Source organism: Mastomys coucha, unplaced genomic scaffold (assembly GCF_008632895.1).
Source record: "Mastomys coucha isolate ucsf_1 unplaced genomic scaffold, UCSF_Mcou_1 pScaffold5, whole genome shotgun sequence".
NCBI lineage: Eukaryota > Metazoa > Chordata > Mammalia > Rodentia > Muridae > Mastomys > Mastomys coucha.
In genome coordinates, this window is record NW_022196911.1 from 21,444,164 (window position 1) to 21,451,054 (window position 6,891).

A 6,891-nucleotide genomic window follows, 5' to 3' on the forward strand; every position below is an offset into this window, starting at 1 on the left:
AAGGATAATAGGTATAGAAGAGAGTGAAGACTCCCAAGTTAATGGGCCAGTAAATATCTTCAACAAAACTATGGAAGAAAACTTCCCAACCTAATGAGATACAAATGAACATACAAGAAGCCTATAGAACTCCAAATAGACTGGACCAGAAAAGAAATTCCTCCTGTCACGTAATAATCAAAACACCAAATGCACTAAAAAAAGAAAGAATTTTAAAAACAGTAAGGGAAAAAGGTCAAGCAACACATAAAGTCAGACCTATCAGAATTATACCAGACTTCTCACCAGAGATTATGCAGATGTCATACAGACCCCACAAGAACACAAATGCCAGCCAGCCCAGGCTACTATACCCAGCAAAACTCTCAATTACTATAGATGGAGAAAACAAGATATTCCATGACAAAACAAAATTTACACAATATCTTTCCACAAATCCAGCCCTCCAAAGGAAAATAGATAGAAAACATCAACATAAGGAGTGAAACTATACCCTAGAAGAAGCAAGAAAATAATCTTTCAACAAACCCACATAAACCTAATTCCACCTCTTATAGCAAAAACAACAGGAAGTAACAGTTTTTCTTAATATCTTAATATGAAAAGTAATATTACCAACATATCCTAATTGATCAAAATCCAAAAATATGATGAATTAGAAATTTGTTTATTGTCATCCAATGGTCTCTCTAATTTTGTAATTGGAGAAATAGGCCCAATATTGTACAATCCCTATTCATTTTCAGGTTGTTTGTGACAGTGTCTTGCTGTGTACAATATAAGGGTCTTGAAATCTTGCATCTTCTATCTCAGCCTCTCTATTAGTAGTATTGTTTATTTCATGTTTTTACACTATACTATGGTTTTCCGAACAGCATGCATATTTCAAAAGTATTTATGTACCCAAAAGGAACGTAGACAATTAAATTGGGAAGGGGCTTGTAAGAGACAAGAGTGTGACTGAATCCTTTGCTTGATGTTTGTAACTCTTGTATCAAGTTTGAAGAAGAGGACTTTATAAGTTACTCTTTCTCTGAGATGAATGCTTTTCTAAATTATCAGAGCCAATGAACCAAATTCTTACCCTCACTTAATGTCTGTGCCACCCTCCAACCAGAATCATTGTTCATTGAAACAGTCGGTGAATGACTTTATGGATAGACCATCTTAATACACACACCATTTCTTAAATGAATATAACCTGTTCTCTGTGGGCTGAAAATAAAGTCACTTCCTCAAGTCAATAGCTTTGACCATAGCAGGAAGTCTGTATCCAAAAATCGTGCCTACAATTCATTCCTTGGTGCAGCAGAACTGTTAACTCGCAGCTTAGCTATGATGGAGGTAAAATCCTTTGGTGATGTGAGGGTCATTGAAGTACAGCCTTATTACAATGAAATCCAATGTCTAAAAATTGTTCTTAGTTTTGGCTTTTCCCACAGTAAGAGCCAAGATTTTAAGCTCCACTAAGTACAGAACAAACAAATGAAAAACTTTATATATTTATGTTCATTTAAGAAAATACTAGCGGGCAGGCGGGCCAGCGGACCGGTGGAGGGCGGCCGGGGCAGCGCGCAGGGGCATGGCGGGTGCGGGACTGCGGGCGACAGCTAGGCGCTGGCTGCTGTGCGGAGGCCAAGGCGGACCGCGGGCCGCCTCGTCCTCACCCTCCTGCCCTGGCTGCGGCCCGCCGGGTCTCGGAGCCCACTGCCCCAGCACCCCACGCTCGGCGCCCGCAGATGGCGGGGACCTTAGCGCGCACTTGTGGGCTCCTTACCAGGACATGCGGAGGCTGGTGCACGACCCTGAGGTCTGCAGTCTCCTAAACCCAGCAGCTATCTATGCCAACAATGAGATCAGCCTGAGCCACGTCGAAGTCTATGGCTTTGACTACGACTACACACTGGCCCAGTATGCAGACGCACTGCACCCTGAGATCTTCAATGCCGCCCGGGACATCTTGATAGAGCACTACAAGTATCCTGAGGGAATTCGGAAGTATGACTATGACCCCAGCTTTGCCATCCATGGCCTCCACTATGACATTCAGAAGAGCCTTCTGATGAAAATTGATGCTTTTCATTATGTACAACTGGGAACGGCCTACAGGGGCCTCCAGCCTGTGCCAGATAATGAAGTGATTGACCTGTACGGTGGCACCCAGCACATCCCACTATACCAGATGAGCGGCTTCTATGGCAAGGGTCCTTCCATCAAGCAGTTCATGGACATCTTCTCACTCCCAGAGATGGCTCTGCTGTCTTGTGTGGTAGACTACTTTCTAGGCCACGGCCTGGAGTTTGACCAAGTACACCTCTACAAGGATGTGACGGATGCCATCCGGGATGTGCACGTAAAGGGCCTCATGTACCAGTGGATTGAGCAAGACATGGAGAAGTACATCCTGAGAGGGGATGAAACATTTGCAGTCCCGAGCCGCCTGGTGGCCCATGGGAAACAGCTGTTCCTCATTACCAACAGTCCCTTCAGCTTTGTGGACAAAGGTATGCGGCACATGGTAGGTCCTGATTGGCGCCAACTCTTCGATGTGGTCATCGTCCAGGCAGACAAGCACAACTTTTTCACCAACCGGTGCAAGCCTTTAAGAAAGCTTGACGAGAAGGGCTCCCTCCACTGGGACCGTATCAGTCGCCTTGAGAAGGGCAAGATCTATCGGCAGGGAAACCTGTTTGATTTTCTTCGTCTGACAGAATGGCGAGGACCACGAGTGCTCTATTTCGGTGACCACCTTTACAGTGACCTGGCAGATCTCATGCTGTGCCATGGCTGGCGCACAGGAGCCATCATCCCTGAGCTGGAGCGTGAGATCCGCATCATCAACACGGAGCAGTACATGCACTCATTGACCTGGCAGCAGGCTCTCACTGGGCTGCTAGAGTGCATGCAGACTTATCAGGATGCAGAGTCACGGCAGGTGCTGGCTACCTGGATGAAGGAGCGGCAAGAACTGAGATGCATCATAAAGGCTGTTCAACGCTCAGTTTGGGAGCATCTTCCGCACCTTCCACAACCCTACCTACTTCTCCAGGCGCCTCGGGCTTTTCTCCGACCTCTACATGGCCTCTCTCAGCTGTTTGCTCAACTACCGCTTAGACTTCACTTTCTACCCGCGCCGCACACCCCTGCAGCATGAGGTGCCCCTCTGTATGGACCAGCTATGCACGGGCTGCATGAAGACACCCTTTCTTGGTGACATGGCCCACATCCGCTGAGGGCACTTTTATTGTCCTGGACAGACCATTGGCCTTTCAGCCACCCTGACAAGCAATAAAAGTAGTCTATGTCTCCCCTGCTCAACAAAAAAAAAGAAAAAGAAAAAAGAAAAAAAAAAAGAAAATATTAGTAGTGATGTATTATTTTGAAATATACAGTTAATATGTTTGGAGTTATTTAAAATTTATATTGAGAAAAATATATGTATTTTCAGTATTGCTGTAGAAAAGCATCTACATAAGTCTGTTAAACTGATTGTTGTTTTATATCAAACAACTTTTATAATGCTCATTTTTATTGTTATAATATCCTATACATTTTAAAGAATATTAAAAAAAATATTGTAGGTATTAAAGGGGGTCTCTGGGAGGAGTTGGGGTACAAAAGGGAAACCAGAATGTGATACAATTCTATTTACTTAAAATATGTTTTTAAATGTTAACAAATTCTGATAAATTGATATCATGTAACTTTTCTCATCCTAATGCAATAAAATTTAAAAGATAAAATAAAAAAAATAAAAATAGTAAAAGTTACTCAATATATTATGTCTTATATTATTATATATTATATTATTATATTATTTATTATATTATTGTTCATACTAGCTATAGCTGATAAGTGTAGGCAGTCAAATACAGTTGTACAAATAGACAAATAAAAAGCATCCCAATCAAACTCACTTCCCATTCCTCCCAGATCCACCCTCTACCCTGTCTTCCCCCACAATAAATGGAAGAAAGTTCAACTTGTACTATCATATACTCATTGGAGCCTGGTTTAACTCTCAATGGCCAAACCTTTAAAGATATCTATGCTCTTCTGTACCACCAGAACAGAAGTGTCAACATTCAAAAGCTACATTTTAACATAATTATTAAGATTTTTAAGGACTCTCTTCAATAGTGTGATGTCTTGGCTGTCCCTTAGTTGGGAAGGCTGGGGATGGTAATTGGTTGGTACAGTAGCACTGAATGTCTCATTCTCAGTTATGGGTCAGCAGTTATTGATGCCACTATTAATGATTCATCCCTGCTCATAGCAGCTGTTAGCAGCATGGATAAGTGTTACCTTCCTTCAGTCTTCAGTCATCCATCGGACTTCTGACAGCCTCTGCTTGGGGGCTAACACCTGGGAACTAAGACATATGCTCTCTGTTGACTGTTGGTTTGTCTTTGAGAAAGCTGCCTGAGCCTGCCCACCCCTTGAGTAAGACAGCTAGCCACCTGAAGATCTTCTGAACCTGGGAACTTTGGCACCTGAACTTTCTTTGTAGTGTATTCTAGAGACTTGTTTTCAGTTTCTCCTGTGACTATAAAAACCCTGGTTTATTCTCAGTAAAGTGGAGCCTTGATTGGGACTCAACTTGGCTTCCTGTTTTCTCTTTGCATTTCAAACCCTTTATTTCAGGTCCTTTATTCCCTCCTGGCTGAGGAGAACCCTGTTCATGAAACTGAGGGCAGTTTCAGATAAGAAACATCAGATGGATTTTAGTGGCAGCAGAGATCATAAACATAAGCATTATTTTCAGTGGCAGCAGAGATCACAAAATGGCTTCTGCAGTAGCACTGAAAACAAATTTGAATATGATTTTTAGTGGGAGAAATGAACAGGGGCATCAGCATGACTTCCAGTGCCTGAAACGAACACAGTAGTCTTTTGAGGAGACAAACCAGAAGATGAACTATTCTTCATCTAGGAAAATTTATTGCTATTTAAAGGCAGAGCTATTGTACGTTTGAGCAGCATATGATATGACAATATCTGAACAAGCTCAAGGCTGCTGTAACCTGCCCTAAGCATCTGCTACCTTACCAGTTCCCGAAGTCCAACCATTGTGTTAGCAACTCTGAAGCAGTGCCAAAGGTCTATGATCTCCACCCTTCATGGAGTGGACAAGCAGTGGGAATGGCAGCAGCAGCTGTTCTTCCATGACCTGAGTTGTACCTGTGAGTCACAGGTGAGGAACCATCCTATTAGATATAAACAGGGTCATCTGTGCCCAGAAGAGGCCTGAGCTTCCTGGCAGTCCAAGGACCAGCTATACTAGGCAACAACACATTCCTTTGTCAACTGCAGCCAGGCTTCCATATATGTAGATAGCCACAATCACAGTTCTAGTTTGATTTCTATCTGGCACATGAGATGCTCTGTTTTGTCATTATTTCTTTTTATCTTCATATCAATGTTTTATTTCATTATGAATGAGAATAATGTACAATGTGTGTACATGACATTAATACAACTCATTCTTCTCTTGATATACATGGATGTTAGTTTCATCACTTGGATGTCAAAATAATTTAATGAATATGGATACACAAGCATCTCTATGATATGTTGACTTGGTTTAATTTGAGTGAGTACCTAGCAAGCTACAGCTGGATCATGTGATAGATCTGTTGTGTTTTGAGGAGCATTCATACTTATTTACATAATGGATGGTACGTTTGATATTAGCTCCAGCCATATATACGGTTTCCTTTCTGCATACTCCTCCTGTTTTAGTTTCTATTTGTCCTCTTAGCTAAGGTCATTCAAACTTAAGAGGAGATGGATTACCAGTATTTTTATAATTTATTTCTTTTATGTATTTTAATTTGATGAACAATTTTTCATATATTCATTTGTCATTGGAAGAATTATTTTTCCTATTGAGAACTATTGGTATATTTCATGATTAAAGTTTACTGGAAACCAACCTCAGTGATAAAGACAGGCACAACCTCAGAGTAAAAGGCTGGAAAACAATTTTCCAAGCAAATAGTCCCAAGAAACAAGATGGAACAGCTATTATAATATTGAAGAAAATTGACTCTCAAACTAAAGTTGAAAAAAGATAAGGACGGACATTTCATAAAATCTACCAAGATGAACTCTGAATTCTGAACATCTATGCTCCAACTACAAGGTCACTCACATTCATAATAAAAACTTTACTAAAGCTCAAAGTACACATTGTACCACACACAATAATAGTGGGAGACTTCAACACCCTACTCTCATCAATGGACAGATCATGGAAACTCAGAATATAAACAAAGACACGGTGAAACTAACAAGTTATGAACCAAATCAATTTAATGGATATCTATAGAACATTTTATCCTAAAACAAAAGAATATACCTTCTTGTCAGCACCTCATGGTACCTTCCACAAATCTGACCATATATTCGGTCACAAAACAGGCCTCAGCAGATGCAAGAAGATTGAAATAATCCCACACATCCTATCAAGTCATCTCGGACTAAGGATGTTCCTCAATAATAAAATAAACAATAGAAAGCCCATATACACATGGAAGCTGAAGAACACTCTACTCAACGATAACTTGGTCAAGGATGAAATAAGAAGGAAATTAAAAACGTTCTAGAATTTAATGAAAACAATTCCTCAATAAACCCAAACATAACAAAAAGAAGCAAATAGACTCAAGAGGAATACATGTCAGGAAATAATCAAACTCAGGGTTGAAATCAACCAAGTGGAAACAGAAAGAACTATACAAAGAATCAGTGATACCAGGAGTGGGTTCTTTGAAAAAATCAACAAGATACTAAACCCTTAGCCAACCTAACTAGAGGGCACAGAGACAGTATCCAAATCAGCAAAATCAGAAATGAAAAGTGAAACATAACAGAAACTGAGGAAATCCA

General features: G+C 40.8%; 1 pseudogene; it reads left to right on the forward strand.

The window, feature by feature from the left end:
* Nucleotides 1–1,512: 1,512 nt before the first annotated feature.
* LOC116077647 lies at nt 1,513–3,314 on the forward strand (annotated as a pseudogene).
* The last annotated feature ends 3,577 nt before the right edge of the window (nt 3,315–6,891 follow it).